Source organism: Erinaceus europaeus, chromosome 13 (assembly GCF_950295315.1).
Source record: "Erinaceus europaeus chromosome 13, mEriEur2.1, whole genome shotgun sequence".
NCBI lineage: Eukaryota > Metazoa > Chordata > Mammalia > Eulipotyphla > Erinaceidae > Erinaceus > Erinaceus europaeus.
Window position 1 is genome coordinate 29,971,817 of NC_080174.1, and position 14,819 is coordinate 29,986,635.

The window sequence follows — 14,819 nt, forward strand, 5'->3', positions numbered from 1 at the left end:
TATCTGTCAGTTTTCACTTCCTTCGTCTGAAAGTCTAATTTATCTGATATTAGAATAGCTGTTCTTGCTTTTTGTTTGCATTATTGTCTTGGAGTAAGCTGTTTGGCCTGTCATTAGAGCTTCTGTTTGTCTTTCCTTTGGATGAGTGTTTCCTGGAGACAGAATTGATGGGTCTTGTTTTTCAATCCATTCAGCCACTCTGAATTGTTTGACTGACAAATTTAGGCCATTCACACTTAGGGTGATTATTGATAAATATGGTTTTCTTATAGCCAAGCTTGTTTTTTGTTTGGAGGTTGTTTTATGATTTTGTTGACTCTTTCCCTGTTATTTTAAGTGGATTGTTTTCTATAATGGTCTTGCCTACTGTATATGTTTCCTATTTGTACTTGCGTTATATTTTGTTTCATAGTTATTATGAATGTTGTGTCTAACTTACAATAATAAACTTCTACTTTTCTAGAAGAGTTGTTTTTAAATTGGCTTTGGTTCACTAACATTGGATTGACTGTTTTGCTGTCCCCTTTTTGATGTGTTTTTCCCTGTTGTTGTTTTCCTGGTTCTAAACAAATACTGATAACCTTAGAAAAAGTTGAAATTCCTTTGTTGCTTCTTTGCATATAGGACTCCTCTCAGTAATTCTTGCAAAGCAGGATTTTTAATGGCAAATTCCTTCAGTTTCTGAATATTTGAAAATATATTTATTTCTCTCTCATATCTGAACTATAATTTAGCAGGATATAAAGGGCCAAATTATAAGATTAGAGCCAATGAGAGTTAAGAAACTCAGCATGAGAGGTAGCTAAGGTCTCTATAAACATTTTTAGAAGACTAGGGCTCTAACAATCTTTCATTTAGCTATTACCATAAAGGCAGGTTTGAGAATTATTTGGGATAATAACATTAGAGTAGATGTGGGACTTGAGAATAGGATTAAAGCAGAGAGTGTCTCCCATATAGAATAAAAAACATATATATATATATATATATACATATACATATATATATATATAAAACATATATATATATATTCTGTTTTGTATAGGTTATCAGGTTATTGACAATCAAGTATCAACTGATATAGTTGTCAATATGAATGAGAATAAGGACTGTACTTTGTAATTCTCTTTATGACCACAAAAAACTCTCAGCAATAACCACCAGAAACTTAAAGAAAAAAAGACAGAGATTATTAGCCACAGGTCCTGGAGGGTATTTAATATGATGGGTCACATGATAAGGCAGAGAGAGTATTGTTCTGGATTTCTGATTTTTCTGAGGGGACAGGTTGACTTTTATCTAGCATATGTGTTACTAGTAATATAGTTTTCATTCACTTAAAGGGAAAAAACGATGGAGAGAAGGAGAGGGAGAGGAAGATATTTCATAGCAGTGAAGATTCATCCACTAACAGTACACCTCATGTTTTGCTAGATCTTAAATCTGAGTCACATATATGAGAATAAAGACACTTTACCCATTGAGCTAGCTTTCTGGCCCCTAGTTTGGGTTAAAATTTATTTGTTTGTATGAGGGATTTGAGGAGAGAGGCTAGACCAGAGCTCAGTTCTGGCACATACAGTTCTGGGGATCAAACCTGTGAACTCAGATATGCAAGCCCTCTGCTCCACTCTGAGCTCTTCTTCTGACCCTCTGTCATGTATTCCGCATTTTAAATGATGAATAGCATTTCATTTGCTTGCAGGTTTTTCTCTCCCCCTCTCTATATCCCTCTACTCTTTCAATTTCTCTCTGTATCTATCCAATACTAAAAATAAATAAATAATTTTTTTTTTAAATGGAAAAAATAAATTGATTCAATTGTTCAATTGCAATATATATTTTTTGGTTTTGTTTTGCTTTGAGATAGCAGAGTTTGAAGCAAATGACTAAACAATGAAAGCTCAGGTGAGACATTTATTTATATTACAAGAAAAGAAAAATGCACTTTTGGGAGTTACACTCTAAGTTTATTGTGAATTATCCAGGTAAGTGTAATAACAGCATTGTTTTTTTGTTTTCCTTTGTTTTATGAAACAAGCAGGAGGGGTTTTCACATCCACATAACCACAGAGGAAGAGATTAGAGTGTTGTGGTTACAAACCAAGGTATATGTACGATCAACAGAAGCTAAAAGAAGGAAGGAAAAATGACTCCTCAGTAATCATTGGAGACAAGGTTGGCCCCGCTGGAACCTTGATTTCAGCCCATTGAAATTGATTTTGGATTTCTGTCCCTAAGAATTGTAAGAGAATAACTATTATTTTAAGCCATCTAAATTATGATACTTTGTTACTACTGGAAACTGGAATCATTGACTTCTGTTTTATTTGCATTGAAATTTGACCATAAATTTGAGACTTAGGGAGGAATTTTTCTATAAATCATTCTTTATCTTTTTTTAAATTTATTTATTTATTTAAGAAAGGAGACATTAACAAAAATCATAGGATGGGGGGTACAACTCCACACAATTCCTGCCACCCAATCTCCATATCCCATCCCCTCCCCAATAGCTTTCCCATTCTCTATCCCTCTGGGAGCATGGACCCAAGGTCCTTGTGGGTTGTGGAAGCTTCTGTAATTGCTTCCCCACTGAACATGGGTGTTGACTGGTCGATCCATACTCCCAGTCTGCCTCTCTCTTTCCCTAGTAGGGTGAGTCTCTGGGGAAGCTGAGCTCCAGGACACATTGGTGGGGTCTTCAGTCCAGAGAAGTCTGATCTGCATCCTGATGGCATATGGAACCTGGGGGCTGAAAAAAGAGTTAACATACAAAGCCAAACAAAGTGTTGAGCAATCATGGACCCAAAGGGTGGAATAGTGCAGATGAACTGTTGGGGGGTACTCACTGCAAACTCTAGTGTACTACAGCTTTCAGGTATATATTTGCCCTAGTTTATGGATACCTGTGAACATATGCTCTATCTCCTGCAACCTGGACTATATCTAGGTTTTGGGACTTTGTTAGGAAGTGAACCACCAGGGATAGAATTAGAGAATACTATGAAAGGAAAGGTCTCACCTGAGTGATGAAGCTGAAGGGTTGTCATTCCACACCTGAAGTCTCTGGACACAGTCTGAAGTGAAGCATGCTGGGGTGGCACTCTTTGCATTGATTAGGTTGCGATCAGCGGATGCAATATTATTTGATAAGAATTGGGAGAAGCATACAGGAAAGTGGGCCCTACCCTAGGGTCCCAGGACTGGGGGAAGTTTAGGCTCTATAGTGGAAAAGTGAGGTCCCTGCTGCCTTAGGGTTCAAGAAGACAATGGATAGTTACTGTTTTCATCACATTATTTGGTAATTGGGTTAGCTTTGAAAAGTCCCTTTGTTAGACAATCAATTTTCCCCCTCATATTAATTAAATAATGATTTAAATGACTACAATTTAATAGTTGTGTGTACATAAACACCATTCCCATCACCAAAAGATTGTGTTCCACCCCACCCTCCCAATCCTATCCCCACCCCCACCCCCACAGGCCCAGGAAGCCACATGTCCACCCTCCTGCTCACCACAGGGTTTTTACTTTGATGCCCTACTTTTTTTTTTTTTTTTTGATGCCCTACTTTCAATTTGGTCAGATCCTGCCTTTAGTTTCCCTTTCTGATCTTTCTCAACTTCTGTTGATGAGTGGGATCATGCCATACTCATCTTTATCTTTCTGACTTAGCTCACTTAACATAATTCATTCTAGCTCTGACCAAGATGGGTCAGAGAAATTGAGTTCATTGTTCTTAGTAACTGCATAGTATTCCATTGTGTATATGTACCACAGCTTTCTCAGCCACTCATCTGTTGTTGGGCACCTGGGTTGCTTCCAGGTTTAGCTATTATGAGTTGTGCTGCTATGAACATAGGAGTACACACCTCTTTTTGGTTGTGTGTTATGGAGTCCTTGGGGTATATCCCCAGGAGAGGAATTACTGTATCATATGGAAGGTCCATGTCTAGCCTTGTGAGAGTTCTCCAGACTGCTCTCCACAGAGGCTGTACCAATTTACATTCCCACCAGCAGTGTAGAAGGGTTCCTCTGTCCCCACAGCCTCTCCAGAATTTGTTGCTGCTGTCCTTTTTGATGTATGCCATTCTCACAGGGGTGAGGTGGTATCTCAATGTTGTCTTTATTTGCATTTCTCTGACAATCAGCGACCTGGAGTAGTTTTTCATATGTTTGTTAGCCTTTTGGATCTCCTCTGGAGTGAATGTTCTGTTCATATCTTCTGCCCATTTATGGATGGGGTAATTTGCTTTTTTGGTGCTAAGTTTGCTGAGCTCTTTGTATATTTTGGTGATTAGTCTCTTGTCTGATGTATGGCATGTAAAGATCTTCTCCCATTCTGTGAGGGGTCTTTTTGTGTGATAGTTTCTTTGGCTGTAATCATTCTTTATATATAGATTCAAGTGTAGTCAGTTTGAAATCACTATGTTCCCCTCACTGGCTGGACTTTCACTTTCTTTTTTCTTCCTTCCTCCCTTACTTTCATCCACATCTGTCTTCTTTCTTTTGTTATTCTTTTTCCCTCCCTTTCTTTCACATTTTATAATTGAAAGTATTTTTCTTTTTATATTTTATTGGAGGTTATTGCTTTACAATATTATATAGACACAACCTCTCATCTCTCTTTGATTGATATCTAGGAGATACAACAGTATCTTAATGCTCCTTCATTCTGTCTCTTTCCCTCCTTCCCTAGAGTCCTTTGCTTTGGTACAATATGCTACACCCATACCAAGTTTCATCTATGTTTTTCCTTACTGTTCTTTGTTCTTAAGCCACCTATATGTGAAATAATTCAGGACTGGCCTTTCGACTGCTCAGTTCTAGTCACTGGTGATTCTGGGATGGGGGGGATCAAATCTAGTACTACTCACTCATACATCTTCTCTGCTACTTCTGGCCTATGTCCCAGACTCTGACCTTTTACTTCTTATAGCAGTGGCTATTTTCTGATTAATGTATCTGCAACAAATATTGTGGTTTTTAATGTTTCACTACTTTTAATCATATATAGTATTTAGTATGATGCATGCAATAGCTCTCTGGAAGCTACTTTGTATTGATTCAACCAACAATATTTTTTCTTAGAGAATAAAATCTCATGATCAAATTAATTAACGTTTGGGGCCATTGTGGTATTGATTCCCACACTGGCTATGCTGGGTAAAGGATGGCTTCCTTGGAAGCCTCTCCAAGATGAAACAAATTCTTTCCACAGAAGTGTGAGGAAATAAGAAAAATGAGCACATGCTGGGTATAGAATTGAAAAATAATAACTTGGAGGTAAAATCACTAGGTGGATTTACTTCAAAGAAAAATAGCAAGTTTTTGATTATTGATTGATGTGATTGGGTTACTATTCATAATCTTTTTTTTTTCTCTTAAGTGATTTACCCACCAGGTTGCTGTCAGGTTAGGGTAGTCCCAGTCACTTTCAAAGCCAGCAACAAGCAGCTCCTGACAGCTTTCAACCTGACCTGTTGACTGGCTACGGAAGAAGGGCAAACGCTAGAAGAAGAAGTGAAGTAGAAATCATCTTGATGATATTAGAGTCTAACATTCTTATTCCTCTCTTTTTCCTTTTCTACCCCTCCTATTCTTCTATTTTTTTTTTTTTTGCTCTTTTTTTTGGGTGGGGGGTGGCAGGGTCATCTATGCAGCTTCACCTTTCCAGGGATACTTTTTTCAGATAGAGAGACATAGAAGGACTTCTGAGAGGCATGGCCATGGAATAACTGGGACCAAATTATCTCTCCTCCCAATACAACAAATAAATACATCAAGAAACCCAATTGAGGTGGTCTAGTGGTAGGGCAGCGGGTTAAGCGCAAGGACCAGTGTAAGGATCCTGGTTTGAGCCACCGACTCTCCATCTGCAGGGGTGTCCCTTCAAAGGCAGTGAAGCAGGTGTGCAGATGTCTATCTTTCTCTCCCCCTCTCTGTCTTCCCTTCCTCTCTCCATTTCTTTCTGTCCTATCCAACAACGAACAACATCAACAATAATAACCACAGCAAGGCTACAACAAAAAGGGCAACAAAAGGGGGGGGTGGCCTCCAGGAGCAGTAGATTCATGGTGCAGGCACTGAGCCCCAGCAACAAAAAAAAAAAAGAAAAGAAACCCAACTGAAATCATTATCTACTGCTGAAATTTCTACAGCCTCAGGCTGGTGCTCGCATGAAGTTGGAGCAAAAAGGGGTGTGGGAGTAGGTTGAAGAACAGCAAAGCCAAATCAGAGCTCTGGGTCACATGTGGGTGTGATTTGGATAAGATCAGCAGACGCAGTATAAAATGGTATTGATCAAGGTAAGTATGAAGGAAAATGACCCCAGCCCCAGAGTTTCCAGGACTGGGAGGAATACAGGTTTTATAGAGAATAAGGAAGATTCTTTTCTGTCTCATATTTTAAGAAGGCAAAAGATAGTTATTATTGTAACCAAATTAGTTGTGAACTTAGCTTACTTTGAAAACCCCATGGTTAGAATTTACTGTACCATACCAGGCCTTATTATGATTTATGTCATTTGATAGTTTCTGGCCTAACATCCAGGTCCTTGGTCCAGTTAGAGTAAATTTTGCTTCTTTTGAGATAAAGAAGTTCAGTTTCATTCTTCTGCACCTTTCAACCCAATTTTCCTACCACAATTTGTTGAAGAGAGCCTCCTCCCCTTATTTAATAATTTGGGTATCCTTATCAAAAATTAGATGTCCATAGGTGTGGGGGTTTACTTCTGGGCTTTCAATTCTGTTCCACTGGTCTGTGTATCTATTTTAGTCCCAGTACCAGGCAGTTTTGATTACAATGGCCGTATAGTATGGTTTAAGATTTGGGCTGTGATGCCTACATTTCTGTCTCTTTTTCTCAAGATAGTTTTGGTAATTTTAGGTTTTTTTTTTTTGTTCCAAATAACTGATTGTAATTTTTGTTCTGTTCTCTTAGAGAAACTTGGTGGGACCTTGATAGATATCACATTAAATTTGTATATGGCTCTGGGTAAAATGTTCTAAGTCCCTGACTTAGAAATAGCTTTCCATTTCTTTGTATCATTTTCTGTACCTTCAGTAGTGACATCATTTTCAGTATACAAGTTTTTTCACTTCTTTAGTTAGATTTATTCCTAGATATTTTATTTATTTGGCTGTGACAGTAAATGGGAGTGATTTTTGGATATCTCCTTTTTCTGACATAGTGTTTGCATAAAGTAATGTCACTGATTTTTCTGAGTTAATTTTGTAGCCTGACACCTTACTATATTGCCTAATAATATTCAGAAGATTTCTTCTGGATTTTTTACATTTTTATTATGTATACTATCATATTATCTGAAAATAGGGAGAGTTTGACATATTCACTTGCAATCTGTATTCCTTTGATTGCTTGTCCTTGCCTGATTATTATGGCAAGAACTTCCAATTTTATTTTGAAGAATAATGGTGATAGTGGACAGCTCTATCTAGTCCCTGATCTGAGGGAGAATGCTTTCAGCTTCTGTCCACTGAGTATGATGTAGGCTGTAGGTTTTCTATATATGGACTCCACTATCTTGAAGAATTTCCCATCTATTACCATTGTTTATAGTGTTTTGAGCATGAATGGGTGTTGGATTTTGTCAAAGGCTTTCTCTGCATCTACTGAGGTAATCTGCCAGTGCTCACGTGGAGTGGCTCCAACAGGAGCGGGTAAGCCTTTGATTCTCCTTTACCAGCTCTATTGACTGAATGAATTAGAAAGAGGCATCGGGAGATATTCTGGTACGAACATCTGGTATGAACATATTTGGAGATGGAGTTAAAGAAAGAACATTTTTCACGTATGTCAGAAATTACAGGTTTCTTAAAGGTCAGCTTGCTCCCATGGTAGGGGCTTGGTATGACAAGAATTGATGACATACATAAAGATCAAGACAATTAGTTTACATGATGCAAGCAATTTAATTATCCAAAGGTATTTGAGAAATCATAGGGGTTAAACCAGTAAGGTGAGGTAGAGAAAAAGAAACAAAGCTTGACTTAAATCACAGATATCAAAGAGCACAAGGAAATAGAATATGGGGTCTCACTGCCATGGTGTATGATAGAGTGTGTTCTCCAATATGATAAAAAGGTGAAGTTATAGTGAATGTGTGAAATTTGAATGACTATAGTGAACTTTGAGTGAATCCTCAAGCAGGCAGCCATTTGGCCTGCTAGCAGGGGGAACTAAGTGTGAGAGGCAGTAAGCTTTCTCTGAGCTTGAGAGACTGACTAACAAGGAGAAACTGAGTCATGGAAGACTTTTCCTCTTGGTTTAACTCTAAAAGGAGAGAAGCTAACAAGTGGGGTGTCTTTCCAGAGCTCCCCTAAGCTCTACCAAGCTTTCACATAGTTCCACAATAATCATATGGTTTTTGGTTTTGCTTTTATTGATGTGGTGGTGAGTGACATTGATTGACATTCATATGTTGAACCAGCCTTGAATTACTGGGATAAATCCCAGTTGGTCATGATGAACAATATTTTTGATATAATTATTATATTTAATTATTAAGGTTTCTTAGTTGATCCTTAATAAGCCATGTGTCATTAGGTTTACATATTTTGAGAATTTTACTAATTTGCTATTTGTTGTTGTTAGCTTAATTCCACTGTGGTTTGAGAAGATGCCTGGGATGATTTCAGTGCTCTTGAATTCGTTAATACTGTCTTTGTGGCCTAACATATGGTCAGTCCTTGAGGATGTGTTGTGTGAACTCAAAAAGAATGTGTATTCCAATTCCTTAGGGTTTGGAACTCTGAAAATGTTCAGAAGATCTAGTCTCTTCAATTAATTATCTTGTTTCTTTGTCAATTCTCTGCCTAGATGATGTAAGAGTGAGAGTGGGGTGTTGAAGTAACCTACCACTACTGTGCTACTATTTATTTTAGTACAAATATTTTTGTAGCTCTTTTAGTCTCATTTGTTATTTCCCTATTTCTGATAGTATTTTCTTCCAAAGATTACCTCACTCCTGTGACTAATGCATCAATTAATGTTTGGATACTTTTCTCATTCTTAGCTGCTTCTGGTTTGCTTGGATTTTTTTTTTCTTTGTGGGGGTGTGGTGGTGGTTCCTGTCCTGGTTCATTGTTGTAGTGGTACCTTTTGATTTCACCATATCTTTAGTGTCTTTAGTAGATCGTTTCCTGGCTATTGCTGTTCTGGTAAGGTATGGGTTGACCTGTAGTTTGTTTGTTCCTACACAACTGAAACCAGTTACCTTGTGGTCTGATTTGGGTTTAGCTATAGCTATAGCTGTTGTTCTAATGTGATACCTGTGCTACTGTCTTTGGAAGATGAGCTGAAGTGTTCTTTGAGTTCAAACTGGATTAAGGGATGGCATATTATTTTGAATTATTTTTGCCTCTGCTCAGGAGTTTCCTCGGCTTTTCCTATGTCGTGTGTGTGTGTGTGTGTGTGTGTGTGTGTGTGAGTGTGTGTGTGTGTGTGTGTGTGTGTGTGTGTGTGTGTGTGTGTGTGTGTGTTTTATGGCAAATACATTATTATTGGTTCCTGTAATTTCCAAGATTGGCATCAGCTACCCATGATTCAATAGCCTGATAAGTATATAGGATATCTTATTGCCATTTTGTGGTGCAACTGGTAAAGCACCTAAGGTACCATCTGTGAAGACCTGGGTTTAAGCCCCCAGTCCCATCTGTAGGGGGCAAGCTTCATGAGCAGTAGAACAGGCTGTAGTTATCTCTCTTTCCCTATCTCTCTTTCCATTTCTTCCCCTAATTCTGTCTCTATCAAAATTAAAGTTAAAATACATTTGAAAGGATATAGGATTGCTCATGTATCATTACAGCCAAGAACACACAATCTGACTATACACACGAGAAAATATCAGCCAAACCCTAAATCAGAAATTTCCTATTTTTTTAATTTTGAATTTTTCAAAAACATCAACACCATAAAAGACAAAGAAAGACTGTGGAAATATTATGGTTTAAAAGAACATAAAAGGCATAGTAACTAAATGCAATATATGGTCCTTACATAAATTATTTACTGGGAGTGAGGGGTAATTTGAAGAAATTGTTAGATCTAAACAAAAATGTGAAATATGGAAGATATGCAAAAGCATTACATTCATATCAATACTTCTAAAGTTTGTGGCTATATTTTTTTATGTGATAGGATATTGTTATCCTTAATAAATAATACAAAGGACTGAGTGCTGGCACACCAGGTCGAGCACACATGTGTAAGATCTTGGTTCAAGCTCCTGTCCCTACCTGCAACAGGAGGGAGGTGAAGGGAGAGGGGTTCTGTGTGTTGAAACAGAGTTGGAGGTATTGCTCCTTCTCTTTCTCTCTCTCTCTCCCTCAGTTTTTCTGTCCTATCAAATAAAAGGTAAATGAAAATAAAATTTAAAAGAAATTATATAGACATATTTGGGGAAAAGATTATTAAACATGTAACTTACTCCTAAATGATTCAGGAAATGCTACATGCATGTGCATAAATACATACATACTGTGGGGAGAGATACAAACATCACTGATAAAACAAATGAAGTGTCAGCAGTTGATGCCCCTGACTAAAACATATTCAGGTCCTCTTTGAGCTATTCTTACTCTTGAAACTCTCTTGTGTGTGTGAAATTATTTCCAAATAAAAAGGCTTTAAAAATGGCATAGTTCACTGTCATCTTCAAGCTGCTGGAAAATGTAGCAAAATTATCAAGCCAATAATAGAGCTCTTTGAAATTAAAATAGTACTGTCAAGAATATTAAAAAGAGAAATTACTTGAGACAGGCTTGTTGATTCTAAACCGCTGACTTTTCAATTACCTCATCACAACTGTTGACACACACACACACAAAAATCAACACTGCATGATCCTCACATTAGTCCTTATTCTGAATGCAGGCATAAATGACTCACTACTAAGTAAATCTTTAAAGAAGGCCTTTGAAGTAAAAGAGAAAGGTAATATATATATATTAAAGATAGAAAAATTTCTAAGAACTTGCAAGCTTAAGATCCTGAGTTTAATCCTCTGTATCATATGTCAATGATGTTCTGTTGCTCTCTTTCCCTCTCTTTTTCTCATTGACATTAAAATAAGTAAATAGATTAATAAATACATATTTTAATGAGGCCTCCATGGTGGCACAACTGGTAAAGCATACAAATTACCATGTGCACAGACCTGGGTTTGAACCCCCTGCAGAGGGAAGAAGCTTCATGAGTACTGGAACAGACTATAGGTCTTGGTCTTCCACTCTCTTACCCTATTGCTTTTTGTTTTTTATTTATTTTTTTTATTTATAAAAATGAAACACTGACAAAACCATAGGATAAGAGGGGTACAACACCATACAATTCCCACCACCAGAACTGGGTATCGCAACCCCTCCCTTGATAGCTTTCCTATTCTTTAACCCTCTGGGAGTATGGACCCAAGGTCATTGTGAGATGCAGAAGGTGGAAGGTCTGGCTTCTGTAATTGCTTCCCCACTGAATATGTGCATTGACAGGTCAATCTATACTCCTATCCTGCCTCTCTCTTTCCCTAGTGGGGCCAGATTCTGGGGAATCAGAGCTCCAGGATACATTGGTGGGGTTGTCTGTCCAGTGAAGTCTGGTTGGCATCATGCTAGCATCTGGAACCTGGTGGCTGAAAAGAGAGTTAACATATAATGCCAAACAAATTCTTGACTAGTCATGAACCTAAAGGCTGGAACAGCGCAGATGAATAGTTGGGGGGGGGTCTCCATTTTGTAGATAGCTAGTAAGCATATTTTAGTTATATTCCAAAAGGCCAGAGGCTATACTAGTTTTTGTTGTTGTTGTTGTTGTTGTTTTCCCTGAGCCTAAAATCTGACATGCAGGTGGATGAAGTTACTGTCTGGGAAGATGATGTCATGGCTGGATGAAGGACCAGAAAGCTGGATCAGGAAAGAGAGTAGCTCCCAAATATGGAAAAGGTATATAAATGTTGTTAACCCTATCGGTTTGATCTGACCTGGGGCCCATATTCAGCTTAAGAGCCTATGTGACCTCTGCATCCCTGTAGATCTGAGCTCACATGCTGTGGTCATGAATAGGAACATTCCAAGCTGCCCCAGTATCAGGATCCATCTTCCTCAGGTGTAGCATACAGTATGTTGTCCAGCCTCCCTTCGGAAGATGGAACATTCTCTACCATTGTTGATCCAAGTTGAGGGCAAGGTCCTATGGGTGCCCACATAGGGGTCTATTTTGTTTTTACTGATAAAGAAGACCAGTTACAATGGAGAGAGGGATTTATTCGAGTTCTAGGCCCATCATGTCTGTTTGGTAATCTCAGGACACCCCCGCTAGGGTCCCAGCTGATGGGGTGGCCTGATAGTAACTAAAGAGTCATCATTAAAGTATGCCAGTTTCTTGCCCTTTTGCAGTCCTTGCTTTGATAAGGTTATCTTTGGAGTGAGTGAGGGAAGTGTAACATCAATTTGATGTTAAGTGTAACATCAAATTGATGTTAAGTGAGCTAAGTCAAAAAGATAAAGATGAGTATGGGATGATCCCACTCATAAACAGAAGTTGAGAAAGAACAGAAAGGGAAACTCAGAGCAGATTTGACTTCATGTGTGGGGGGAATGGAACACATACGGTCTTTTGGTGGTAGGAACTGTGTTTATGTACACTCCTATTAATTTGTAGTCATATAAATAACTAATTAATATGAGATGGGAAAATTGATTGAATGTCTCAAACTTTTTAATGCACAGACCATAGGCTGAGTCTTTGATATGTTGACTCTCTTAAAAGCTTAGACCAGGGAGAACAGAAGCAACCTGTGGCACAGCTATACACAAATGATGTCAAAAGACATAAATTATGATGATGTTGTGTATGACACAGGAAATCCTAACAAAGTGATATTTCAGAGTTAAACCAATTGCCAAATAATGTGATTATAGCAATAACTATCTATTGCCTTCTTAACCCCTCATACAGCAGGAACCTCCCACTTCCTCTATAAAGTCTATATTTCCCCCAATCCTGGAAACTTTAGGGTGGAGCTCACTTACCTGCATGCTTCTCTTAATTCATACCAAATAATATTGTATCCACCAATCCCAACCTAATCAATGCAACAAGCATGCTTCACTTCAGACTGTGTCTAAAGACATCAGGCATAGAATGTCAACCCTTCAGCCTCATTAGGGCTTTCAGCTTTTAGTCTGGTTCGCATCATGCTAGCATCTGTTCACCCTGGCCTATCCTTTTAGGAGAGTCAATATTTCAAAGAATAAGTCATTATTAGAAATGTATTAACAATGCAAGCCCATTGTTAAAATTCAATATGATTGCTAGTTTGAAGTCTTAATTGCTTAGATTGAAGGGATACATATTCATAGATATGGTCTATGCATCAAGAAGTTTGAGAATTTCAACCCATTTTTGTTGCTAAGTTTGGTGAGTTCTTTATATATTATGGTTATTATTACATTTTCTGATGTGTGGCATGTGAAGATCTTCTCCAATTCTTCACGAGCCCTTTGGAATATACCTAAAATAGACCTGCTAGCTCTTTCCAAATCAGAGACCCCAAATCTTCATCTGCCTTTAGTTCATGATTAGTCAACAATTTGTTTGGCTTTATATCTTAACTCTTTTTCAGCCACCATGTTCCATATGCTATTATGATACCAACCTGACTTCACTGGACACACAACCCCACCAGTTTATCCTGAAACCCTTCCTTCCCTGATCCCTTTACTTATAAAATGGAAATATTGATAAGACCATAGGATAAGAATGGTAAAATTCCACACAGTTCCTACTGCCAGACCTCTGTATTGCATCCCCTCCCTTGAAAGCTTTCCTATTTTTTATACTTCTGAGAGCATGGACCCAGGATCATTATGGGGTATAAAAGGTGAAAGGTCTGGGTGCTGTAATTGCTTCCCCGCTGAACATGGGCAAGAGAGACAGGATGGGAATTTGGATTGGCCTGTCCATGTTCAGTGCAAAGCAATTACAGAAGCCAGACCTCCCACCTTCTGCACCCCATAATGGCCCTGAGTCCATACTCCCAGAGGGGTAAAGAATGGGAAAGCTATTAAGGAAGGGGATGTGATACAGAATTCTGGTGGTGGAAATTTTGTGGAGTAGTGCCCCTCTTATCCTATGGTCTTGTCACTATTTCTATTTTATAAATAATTTTTTAAAAGACACCGTGATGTGTTTAATCAAATATTTTCTACTTAGACCTAGATACCCTCCTCACCTACTTCCTATTTCACTTCCCTCAATCATCCCAAAGCTAACCTTGTCAAACAAAGTAAGGACTACAAAAGCTGGACAAGGACAAGAAACTGACATACTTTAATGTTGGTTCTTTTGGTTACTATCAGGTCACCCTATCAGTTAGGGCCCTAGTCAGAGAATCCTTAGATACGAACAGAGACATGATGGTCCTAGACAACTAACAGATCCCTCTCACCACTGTCACTGGTAATTTCCATCAGGAATAACATTATGAAACCCTTTGTGGGCCCCTATAGGACCTTGCCACCTATGATGATCAGCAATGGTAGGGACAGCCCCATTCTCCAAAGGGAGCTTGAGCCAACATATGCTATGGCCTGAGGAAGTTGGGTCCTGAAAGCAGTCCACCCTACAATGTCCCTAGTCATCACCACAGAATGTGGTCTCATACATACAGACATACAGAGTTTACACAGGCTCCTGAGATGAATATGGGCCACAGATAAATCGATGGAGTTTACAGTTAACAATATTAATATATTTTTCCCATATTTGGGAGCTATTCTCTTCCCTGATGCTGTTTTCTA